The 12296-nt window shown below is 39.1% G+C and overlaps 1 non-coding gene across 1 annotated transcript; it reads left to right on the plus strand.

The window, feature by feature from the left end:
* The first annotated feature begins 1664 nt into the window (after window positions 1–1664).
* Window positions 1665–1770, plus strand: LOC140851862 (small nucleolar RNA R71). The gene has a single exon (XR_012134619.1). It is a non-coding gene; the product is annotated as a small nucleolar RNA R71 (small nucleolar RNA).
* Window positions 1771–12296: the final 10526 nt, after the last annotated feature.

Consider the following 12296-nt stretch of genomic DNA (forward strand, 5'->3'; position numbering starts at 1 on the left):
ACACATTCAGTCTCAGTTTCTTATTCCCAAACGATACGTCCATGACTCCTGTCCTACAATTGATGCATGCATTCGCCGTAGCTAGGAAAGGTCGTCCTAAGATAATGGGAATTTGTCTGGGGTTGCCACTTAATTCCATATCGAGAACCAGAAAATCAACTGGAAAGTAAAACTCATCTACCTTGACCAAGACATCCTCAAGCATTCCACGTGGTTCTTTAATTGATCTGTCGGCTAACTGTAATGTGACTGATGTGGGTTTCAGTTCTCCAAATCCAAAAAGTTCATACACCGAACTAGGTAAAAGATTCACACTTGCCCCTAAATTTAGAAGAGCTTTTTCAATGTGATAATCTCCTATAACACAGGAAATGATGGGGGCTCCTGGGTCCTTAAGCTTTGGAGGAGTGGCATGCTGGACGACAGAACTAGCCTGTTCAGTGAGACGTACTTTCTTTGGGATTTGTGATCTAGATTTACGTTTTTGGGTACACAAATCCTTCAAAAATTTGGCATAAGCAGGGACCTGTTTGATTGCATCTAGAAGGGAAAGATTAATTTGGACTTGCTTAAACAATTCCAACATCTCATCGAGTTTTCCTCCCTTCTTATCTGCAGGAATAGGGGCTTTCAGGGCATCCGGAAATGGGGCTTTAGGCAAGTAAGATGATTCCGGTGCAGTTGGTTCCTTCTCTATTTTCAGATCCTCCTTATTCTTGGGTGATTTGGATTCGGTTAGAGGTTTAGGGTCAGTCTCATTGGTTTTACTAGTGTGTTCAATGACCTTCCCACTTCTCAGAGTCATGATTGATTTGGCATGTTCAGAAAAAGCTTCTGGGGTATTATAACTCTCAATCACAAATTGCCCTCTTGGGTTGCTCTCGGGTTGGCTAGGTAATTTTCCTTCTTCCCTCCTACTGAATGCAGTCGCTAGTTGACCTATTTGGGTCTCTAGCTTAGCAATGGATTGTGTGTGGGAGTTAAGGATCTGAGTGTTGACTTCTAATCTTTCTAGTGCTTTCAGGACTTTTTCCTCAAAAGCTGAACTGTGACCAGTAGTAGAGGTTGAGGAGCATTTTGAAATTGATGGTATGGTCCATGCCTATATGTTGGGTCTTGATATTGAGGTCGAGGTGTGGCAGGACCAACCACTGGTTGTGGTCTCCAAGAAAAATTTGGATGGTTTCTCCAGCCGGGGTTATAAGTGTTCGAATATGGATCGTTTCCTGGTCTGCGAGCTTGTTGGACTTGCTGAACCTGCTCGTGTACAAACTCAGGAAATTGGGGTGCGGCTGGGCATTCACTAACAAAATGGTTCGGACTTGCATACAATGCACAAACTTCTTGGATTGGATTAGGTGGAATCGGGGATTGTCCAGTGTTTAGAAGACGATCTAATTTTTGGGACAGTTCATTTACCTTTTGATGGATATCTATGGCATTTCCTACTTCATATATTCCACCTCTTTTTGAGTTTAACATGGGTTTATCTCTAATGGAGGCAGACATATGATGTAATGAATTTTCACTTAAAATTTCAAACAGTTGCCATGCCTCATCCTCACTTTTCAGCATAAATGTCCCACCGCATGATGCATCGACCATTTGTCGATGTCTTTCAGAGAGTCCATCATAAAAACATTGGATTAACTGCCACTTGGGTACAGCATGGTGGGGACATTTTCTAATAAGATCCTTTAATCTTTCCCATGTTTCATGAAACATTTCTCCATCTAATTGGGAAAAACTAGTTATGGCTTTCCTTATTTGATTCGTTTTTCCTATGGGAAAATATTTCTTGAGAAACTCTCCTTGTAGCTGGTCCCAGGTGATATAGTCATGGAATCCAAAGTATGTAGCCAGTATTTGGCTTTGTCCTTAAGTGAAAAAGGAAATAATTTCAACCTAAGAGCATCATCGGAGAAGTTGTGAATTTTGACAGTTGAGCATATCTCAAGAAATTCTTCAAGATGTTTATAAGGGTCTTCATTACTAAGTCCATAAAATGAAGGTAACATTTGGATTATACTGGACTTAATTTCATATTGAGTGGCCTCCACTGGGGGTACTTGAATACAAGGAGAGTAGGTATATGTGGAAGGAGTAAAGTACTCCTTCAATTGCTTGGGTGGATCATTCTCCTGATTTCGGTCCATCTTTTTATGTCTGTAGGCTCTAAAGGTTCTTTCTATTTCTGGATCAAAAGGTTGGATTTCTGGTCGTAACGATCTACGGCCAAGCATACACCTTACAATTATACTGTAGAGCACACACAGAATTTTTTTTTTTTTTTTTTTTTTTAAATATATATTTTTATAATAAAGTGAGAAAAGAATGAAGAAAATCTAAAGAGAAGAACCTAAGAATCTTAAATCTATGAAAAGGGAGAAATTAATTAATGTTTAGATGTTAATTGCAATCAACTTAAACAATCATATACTCTCTATCCTAGGGTTAACTTAGATCTAGACAGCTCCTAACTTTCAAGATTACTTTTGAGCACTCCAAGCTCAAGACTGACTAACTGACTCGGCCAGGTAAGCGTAAGATGTGGGAGGTTCCCTGCTCGTTGCTTTCCTTAGACACCAACTAAGTTGGCCAGGTCAGTCAACGGAACCAATTGAAAACCACTTTCTTTAACCACTTGCCTTAGACACCGAGCAATTAACCAATCCGCACTCGGTTCAACTCTAGAGCTTTCTTATCCTATTGAGCTCGAAATTCCTAGGGTTGACGTCTAGTTGATTTTAAATTAAGGTCTAGGTTATGCAAATGCAAGGGAGTGATTTGTGGGCCAAGGAAGGGTGATCAAATCCCCACCTTATCTGGTTAATGGGTTATTGCCCTTAAGATTAATTATGGAGATGCAATGCAAGGAAATAAGGTGTCCAATCAGGTTAGAAATTTTTATATTTGAGGTTACGCTATTTTAGTTAAGTGTTATGAAATGTCAGTGGTTTTTTTTTTTTAATATAATTTTATCTTTTTATATATTTTTTTTTTAATTTTTTTTTTAGTTTTGCAAGAAAATAAATTTAAGTGATTAAGTCTAAAAAGTAATAAATTACTGGGCTATGAAAAGTAGCAAATTATTCTAAGCAGCAAAATTCTAAATAGTAAATTAGTTATGCAAGGTAATTCTGTAATTATGCAAATAAGATTATTTAGCTAGAAAGCACTGAAAAAAAATTTAAAACGAGAAATAAAAACTGAAAAGTATTTTTTTTTTTTTTTTAAAAAAAATTTTTTAAAAAAAAAAAAAAAAAATTCAAATTTTTTTTTTTAATTCAACCGTGCCAAGATCCCCGGCAACGGCGCCAAAATTTGATGCGTAGTCGTTGATAGCACCAAAAGTAACTCTACTCACTATGTAGGTAGGATGAGTCGAGATCGTATCCTCAGGGATCTTGGGCTAAATTGAAATTGCAAGGTAAAAGAAAGAAGCGTTGTTTTTGATTTAGAAAATAAATTATCGTAAAATTGAGGTAATTAAAAAATAAAAAGAGCTCGGGAGTTTTGAATTAATTTGCACTAGCAGAGTTGTATCTCTTTTTTAACTAAATAGATGTGATTAATCTTAGAAAAAATACCTGTCTTTCCTCGGCACGCTCCGTACCCGTAGATCACGGCGCGTCTCCGAAAAGACTAGGTACACAACTCTTCTTTCCTCGGCACGCCCCGTATCCGTAGATCACGACGCATCTCCGAAAAGTAAAAGTTGTTCCTAATATTAATCTAACAAGAAAGCATAAATAAAAGCATATGATAGGGAGCAAATAAAGAACTCATGACAATTTAAATAAAAAGCATAATCTTTATTGCATATAAAGAAATACAGGAAAGTTTAGAACAATAAACCATCTCTGTGTCGTTACAAAATTTCTTCTCCACTCCCGAGACTGCTAGCCTAGCTGCTCATGAAGTAGTCCCTTTCTATTCCTCTATGCAAGGCTTTAGAAGAATTTCTGGGCTCCCCCTTCAATGAGAGTACAAAAGTCCTTTTATAGGTGTTAGGAGGGAGGAGTTTTACATGATTTTTCGATGTGGGACTAAAAAAATACAAATCTTTCAAAATATTTCTAAATATTACTTTTTTCCTTATTTTGAACTTGTCTGCAGTGCGCCCACACCCGCGAGATGCTGCACCCGTGCCCGCATCAGCGCCCGTCCCGCATCCGCGCCCGTCCCCGCACGTCCACGCCCGTCCCCGCGCGTCCACGCCGCGTCCCGCGCGTCCACGCCGCGTCCCACGCGCGGGTGTTCACGCGCCAAAGAATTTACGCGCGCCAAAGCATTTGAATCACGTGAAACCGCCCAGATCAAATTCACGTGAATCCCTTTTTCTTATATTCCAAAAAGAAACAAAAGTTCCATCATAATGACATCTATATCCTTTTTGGATTCCTTGCATAGTATCTTCATTTTCTATAATACCGGATGCGTCTTTCTTTTATTTTAATTTTATTTTAAGTCCAATTTTCTTCAAACTTGAGTCTTTTTGATCTATGAATCGGACTCTTTGTATCGGCGATCACCTTTCCTGTAAAACATAGAAAGAAACATCAAATTCTTAATAAATAAGATAAATTAAATATAATTTTTTAATTTAAAATACTTAAATTAAGTGTTTATCACCGAACTTCCATTGTTGATGAGAATGCGACGGACGTCGTAATTTGCTATGTTCAAGGAAACTACGACCGCGTCGTTATGAGGGAATTGGACTCCCTGGGCGTCTTCTTCAGTGAAGGCTATGGGTTCTTCAACTTTTTGCCGCTTGAGGGATGCAGCTGATGTGCTGATTGCCTCCTGTCGGGATTCCCCCGAGATGACGTTGACGGAATCCGGCGGAGACTGGTCATCCGGCCACCCTTTATCGGCGACCATAGCCGGAGGTAGTTGTGCAGAGACCTCGTGAGAGGGCATCGGATGGGGGAAGGAGGATTGGGTACCGGAAAAGATGGCCGGAAGCGGGTCCGTTGAGCGCTCCTTAAAGAACAAGGGTGCTGCGAAGACACACCCCTTCCTCTAGCGCCAATCCTGTTGGTGCAAAAATCTGCTTGCGCCGGAGAAGCTGGAGTCGGGGAAGCCGCGGTCGCCGCCGGGACCTGCAAGGGAAGTCTAAACCGGAGGTGGGGTTGCTCCGGCAAGACCCTCCGACGCTCAAGTCAGTTCTCTGCCTCAACAAGAATGGAGTGCTCGAACGGAGAATTTAGCAAAGTTTTGAGATAGAAAAATGAGCTTAGAGAATAACGTATCTGAGTCCCTCTTTTATAGGCGGAGGGGGCAACGGATTGATGGCGATATTTGTAACCGTCTGGTAGTGGGCCGCCCATGGTCAGGAGAATTTATTGCGAAAGGTAGTGGGGTAGACCCGTGGCTATTGTCATAGCCTGCCACGTAGGGCCTGTTGCAGGTAGTGGAGCGACGTCCGTTGTCGCTAGTTGTCAGCGAGTAGTGGGATCGTGCAGCACCTGCCGCAGGGAGCGGAGCAGAATCGTGGCCGTTGACACAGCCTGTCAGAGAGTAATGGAGCCGCACGGAATTCGCTACAGGAAGTGGAACAGGATCATGGTTGTTATTGTGACCTGCCAAGAGGCGCGGATCTGTTGATCGAGGCTCGGCAGTGGTCGGAGTTTGGCCTCTGTAGGAGTCCGGGAGGGGTCCTCCTTTCGGTTGAGGTCGTGGGTGGAGTCCGGCTCCTGTAGGAGTCAGAACCCTCTGCAATCAAAGTTAAAGATGAAGTCCGACTCCAGTAGGAGTCCGGACGAAGCTTACCAGCAGCTGATACTGAGGTCGGAGCCTGTCTCCCGTAGGAGTCCGGGCGGAGCTGTACTGCTGTCGATGGTGGAGCCCGGCTCCCGTAGGAGTCCGGGCGGAGCTGTGCTGCTGTCGATAGTGGAGCCCGGCTCCCGTAGGAGTCCGGGCGGAGCTGTACTGCTATCGATGGCGGAGCCCAGCTCCCGTAGGAGTCCGGGCGGAGCTGTGCTGCTGTCGATGGTAGAGCCCGACTCCCGTAGGAGTCCGGGCGGAGCTGTACTGTTATCGATGGCGGAGCCCGGCTCCCGTAGGAGTCCGGGCGAAGCTGTGCTGCTGTTGATGGCGGAACCCGGCTCCCGTAGGAGTCCGGGCAGAGCTGTGCTACTGTTGATGGCGGAGCCTGGCTCCCGTAGGAGTCCGGGCGGAGCTGTGCTGCTGTCGATGGCGGAGCCCGGCTCCCGTAGGAGTCCGGGCGGAGCTGTGCTGCTGTCGATGGCGGAGCCCGACTCCCGTAGGAGTCCGGGCGGAGCTGTGCTGCTGTCGATGGCGGAGCCCGGCTCCCGTAGGAGTTCGGGCGAAGCTGTACTGCTGGAAGTCGACTCCGTTGAGGATTTCAGCTGTGGGTATTTTATACCCAACAACATGCATTCTGCATATTAGCGCCAAGAGTCCTTCTTAAGTTGGACTCTTAATTATTTGGTGTGTACACCAGATATGATTCCTCTTTTTGGTTGTTTCTAGGAGGCTTGACCTGATCCAAATGCCCATCAAATTGAGCTAAAAAATGAGCAAAGAATGAGACCAAATTGATCTTAAAAGAGCTAGGGATTCCACACGTGCTAGCATGCTTATCAAAACCCTGATTGAATCCAAAATTCCAATCAACCTTTTTAAAAAGGATCCTTGGCCAATTTCTATATGTGTGTGATCTATTGAGTTTCACATCTAGCTAGTAGTAAGTCTGGGTGTAAGTTGATCTAATTTAATTAGAATTTAATCTAACCAATTTATGTCCAATCGAGCTAACTCGATTTCAGTAATTAGAGCTCTTTCTAATTGGCATTCAAATTAAACTCTTTAATTTGATCAAAAACCTACAAGTCAAGATTGATATTTAGCAACATATCATGATTACTTAGAAGATGTAAAAATTTGATAAAAATATCAAATATGCCCTTCAGTGGTAAGTTACCATGCAATACAATCCTTCGATCATCCCAGCACCCTGAATATGTTCATGAGTATGGAATCATATCAAACTCAAACACACATTCATATCGATTTTCAATTAACCAATGATGACTCCAATGAAAAAGTATTAAAAAAATTTTTTAATTTTCTTTCTATTTTTGGCCAAAAGATTTTTTCCAAGTCATCTAGGATTGAGAATACACAGGATGCGATCTCCTCTTACTAGGAGTGATCGATTCCATGTTGACTTACTCACAACCTCCATATACACTCACCATATTCAGAACATCCCGTACATGTCTTAATGCCTTGCCTGAGTATGAACTAAAATATGAGTTCATATGCACAAGATTCTATAGTGGTCTCAGGTCTAAGGATCAGTTGCACAACTCTCACTTAGAGAATCATCTTTGACATGCAAGTAAGGCTTCCATAAGATGTTCTCTTTCATCGAGTCAATTCAGTGGACTCATTTCTCAAATGAGCACCCACATCCTTGTATTAGTGTTCCACACAAGTGGCTAGTGAGATCTGCCACTCTCTTCATCGAGCACACATAGGATGTGCCAGTCTATCTGGAACATTAATCTCCAACTCAATTCTCCTACGATCAGAAATGTTTAAGATTAGGATTTTAGGGTTTTAGGTCTCACTAGCATGATCGATTTATATCTCCTAAAATCATTGCTCTAATGTTTGGGGTTCATCATAATCTTAGACATAATAAGATGCAGCTAATATGATGAATCAATACCTCAAATAATAAATATCATTACATGAGTTGAAAAATTATAAAGAAAAATCTCATCACAATACACTTGCGATTGGCTTATAGGGCACTCTTCTTTCACCCAGTCGTTGGATCATCGAGTCGGAGATCGATGATTTCGGTAAGATCGGTACATCCTATGTATGCTCGATGAAGAGGGTGGTTGATCTCACAATCACTTGTGTGGTGATACTAATACAAGGATGTAGGTGCTCATTAAAAAATAAGTTCACTGAATTGACCCGCCAAAAGAATATCTGATGGAGCCTTACAGTATGTCAACAGATGGTTCTCTAGTGGAAGTGGTGCATGTGATCCTTTGACCAGAGATCACCATGGTACCTTATGTACATGGATCCTTACTTTGGTTTATTCCCTAGCACATTACTTTGAGATGTGTGTGGGATATTCTGGGTATGGTAAAGTATGCATGAAGGTTGTGAGTGGTCAATAAGGAATCGATCACTCTTTATAGGAGGAGAGAATATCCTATGTGATCTCATAGGATAATGACTCTGAGAGTCTCTAGCCAGAGCAGGGATGAACAGTAGAAATAGTTTCTACTAGTTCATCAATCGAGTCATCATCATCAGATTGAGAAACATATGGATAAGTATTTGAGTTTGACATATTTTCATTTCCATGGTCATTCCAGGATGTCGTGTGATCGAAGGATTGAATTGCATGGTAACTCACCATGAAAGGATAATTTTGATATTTTCATCAAATTTTAAATCTTTTAGGAAGTTATGACATGTTGCTAGAAGTCAATCTTGACTTGTGGACTTATCAAGATTAAAAGAGTTTAATTCAAGAATCAATTAGGAAGAATCCTTATTGATTGAAACTTTTGAGCTGATCTAATCCAATCGGATTAAGATTACGTCAAGAGTCTGGGTCCACTACTAGCTAGATTTAGAACCCAACGGGTCACACACAATAGAGATTTGGTCTTGATCCAATCAATTTAAATTTATTATAAATTTAATGGTTAATTAAATTGCTAGCACATGAATTAACCCAAGTTCCCAATTGGGTTCAGTGCAAATGTGTTTGTGCTAACCCTTTGCTTGTTGCCTTGACCTAATGTGATTGGATTTGAACCATCTATTTATTAGCTAGTTTATCTAGTTTATATGGAAGAGTTCCATGTGAATAAACCTCCTCCACATCGAAACCACACACAAAAATTTTATTAGCATCTCATTCATTTTGGGTTTAAGGGAGGAGAGTCCTTCTTTCATACTTATCTTAATTTTCTTACAATATTTCCACACGTCCCATTATTTTGTGCGTCATCAGATGGAGCCTTGGGATGTGAGACGTGGAAGAGAAAGTGGAGTCCTTCTTTGAGAAGGAACTCCACACCAAAATAAATGTGGATGTCCCTTATTTTGGGCAATGAAAAATGGAGAGTCCATTTCACATTGGACTCTTAATTCCTTCCATTATTTCTATGCCTTTCTTAAATCCTCATGACATGAGATGTCCCTTGGGATTATGGGGCACAGAAGAGAAGGAAGAGTCCTTCTCTGGTAAGGAGTTTGATCATCAAATAAATTGGGTAGCCTTTCATATATGCATTGAGTTTATGGAAGAGTCCTTAATGGGATGGACTCTTTGATTCTCATGATAAATCTTTTTCCCACACACCATATGATGGTGTATTAATTTTTTTAGGTAGAAGAAGAGTCCTTCTACTAGTGAATCACCTTTTATTCCATGCCAACCCATTGTTTTTCATAAAAAAATTAAATATGCCATGTAGGAATTTAGGGATGCCAAGAGTTGGCGTCCCATGCTATCACCCCTTATTTCCTATAAATAGGAGGTGCTACATCATGCATCAACATGCCAAATTAGGCTAAGAGTTGGCATGGAAATGAGAGGAAAATGATGGGAAAAATATGAAAAAAAGACAAGGAAAAAGAGAGAGAAAATGGAAAGAAAGGGAAGTGTAAAAATAAAAAGTATGAGATATTTGTCCTAAAAATCAGATTGTTCATGTGTTGAACATAAAATCTGATTTGTGTGTGGTGAGATCTTTTGGGAAAGAATTTCTAAAGAGGTCCTAATAGAGGTCTTGAAAAATACAAGGAATGGTGCAACTTGTTCTTGCGAAGGATAATTGGCAGCGCACTTAGGAAGAAAGCTACAGCACCATGATAAATTGGGAAGGGGCGAAAGACAATCGACAGTGCACTTAAGAAGAAGGCTGCAGCACCATGATAAATTGCAAAGGGCCCTGATCAATCCTGTGTGGATCACTGTTGGAGGGCTTCTACTTTGAAGTCTCATGGAGGTCTCAAAGTTATCAGATCATAGTCTTCTCATTGGTATATGACTTCTGGTCTCTTCCTGATATATGTATATTTTTATGTTTGATTATAATCATCAAGAGGTTCTTAAGATTTTATATTCCAATATTCTTGTTTAATTATTAATCTTTATTTTCAAATATTGAATGCACGTTAAAATTTTTAAAATTTATATTATGCTCCATCATCGAAATCCAACAGTGGTATCAGAGCCACCCTTGATTGATTCAATCAAATTTCATATTATTTTTATGATATGGATTAGATCCAGTTCAAATTATATCAAAATTAGATTTTTTTGATTGATGTCTAATTCATATTCTTGATGCATTTGTATAAATGATAAATGTTATCGATCCATGATCAAATTTTGGATATGTGAATTCTATGGTTTTTAGACTTGTAAGACAAGTTTAACATTACATCTCATGATCTAATTTTTGATGGAATTGAAATCTAGTGCATGTGATGCGCAGTGTCTTGGACTGCTACATATGGATGTATATTGTCAAGTCTTAGAATTTTTGCATATGATGCATTCACCTAAGATCTAAGCACCGATCATCATGTTATCAGGCACTCACCATTGTGGGTTGATCATCTTGGTTGTTGTCTGAGGTATGTGTGGGGCTAAAAAATTTTGATCATGGAAGGATGCATCAGACATGGATTAGAATTTTTGCTGATGGATTGATTTAACTATAATTCATTGTTTAAAATTAATGATTATAGATTAAATCAAATTCATGGTTCTAATTTGATTGGAATTCTTGTTTAAATTTAGATTAATCAAAATTATCATTGACCTAATTTGATTATGGATTGAGTCATGGTTGTCCGAATCTATGCTAACCTAATTGGATTAGGCTTAACCTAAGATTTGGTCAACTCAACTCAAATGAATGACAAATGGATTGACTTAAAATTAATATTGGGTCAAGTGTTGAACCCAAATCAAAAACCCTAGATGGGTCCTATGCCCATAAATTTAAACATCTTTATTTACATGTGTATGAATGATATCACAATTATAACAATATGAGTTATTTGTTATGATATTTTATAATTATTATAAATTTCATATTGTATGGTTATGAATTATGGTACATCCATGTGATGGATGTAAGCATGAATACTTTCCTGTAAGTTGATTATATTAATACATCTGCAAGAGTTGCAATAGGTGATGGATGCCCTTGATGCATTGTATTATCAGCTGTACCTTTCTTTTCTATGTTTTCAATTATTGATTGAGATTTTTACATATTGATGTAAAATTATAGAAAAAAATTATTTGAGAATAGATTGAAATTGTTTCATTCTATTTTCAAATAAAGATCAAGCATTCATGTAGACTTCATGGTGATGAAGACTAAACTATCAGGCTTTTGGAGAGCAAAGACACACTAAGATTGATCATGAGATGGTTCAATCTAAGATGTACCTAAGGTTAGACCCATAGGTCATCCTATGGCTCGAATGATTTTTCAAAAAGTCCATAACAATTTATCTTCTTTTTTTATATATATGCTCTTACATTCTGGTAGTTATAATTAAAGTTAATTTACATAGTATATAATGTATGTATATGTTTAAGATATGCTTGAGACCTCAGTCCCTTATTCAAATTATATTAAGTCATAATAGTGAAGTATTAAGAATACTACCTATGCCTTCCTTCATGCTAAGCCAGTATTATCTTAAGAATCATAATAGGCTTATTATGCTATCCACAAGACTTGCTGTGGGGACTGATTTAATACTATCTTGGTACATAATAAAGCTAATGATACTTAGCACATACTAGGTCAATAGAGTATGTCAAAAACTATAGTGAGTTTGTTATACTATCTACAAGGCTTCCTATAGTGATTGGTATGATGTTGACTTAGTGATGTTTATGGCATATTCTGGTAGTGTTGCCTTGTTGTGCTATCCACAAGGGTAGTATTATTTAGGTATGACCATATAAGATTGAAGGGTATGATTTAACTAAAATACTATAGTTTGTTGTGCTATCCATAAGGCTATAAGTATTTTAGGGGCAAAAGTTATGTTGAGAGTTGCATGAGATGCAATTAGTAAAGAGTTACTTACCTTTGAACTCATAGGAGCTTGTTATGCTATCCACAAGGCTTTTCATGAAGAATTGAGATCTCAACCTCACTAAGAAACTTTATGATAGTTTTTCTTGATTTCATATTTGAGGGCTATAAAATTTGTTAAAATAGTGAGAGACACAATTAGATAAAAATTTC

Source organism: Elaeis guineensis, chromosome 9, assembly GCF_000442705.2.
Source record: "Elaeis guineensis isolate ETL-2024a chromosome 9, EG11, whole genome shotgun sequence".
NCBI lineage: Eukaryota > Viridiplantae > Streptophyta > Magnoliopsida > Arecales > Arecaceae > Elaeis > Elaeis guineensis.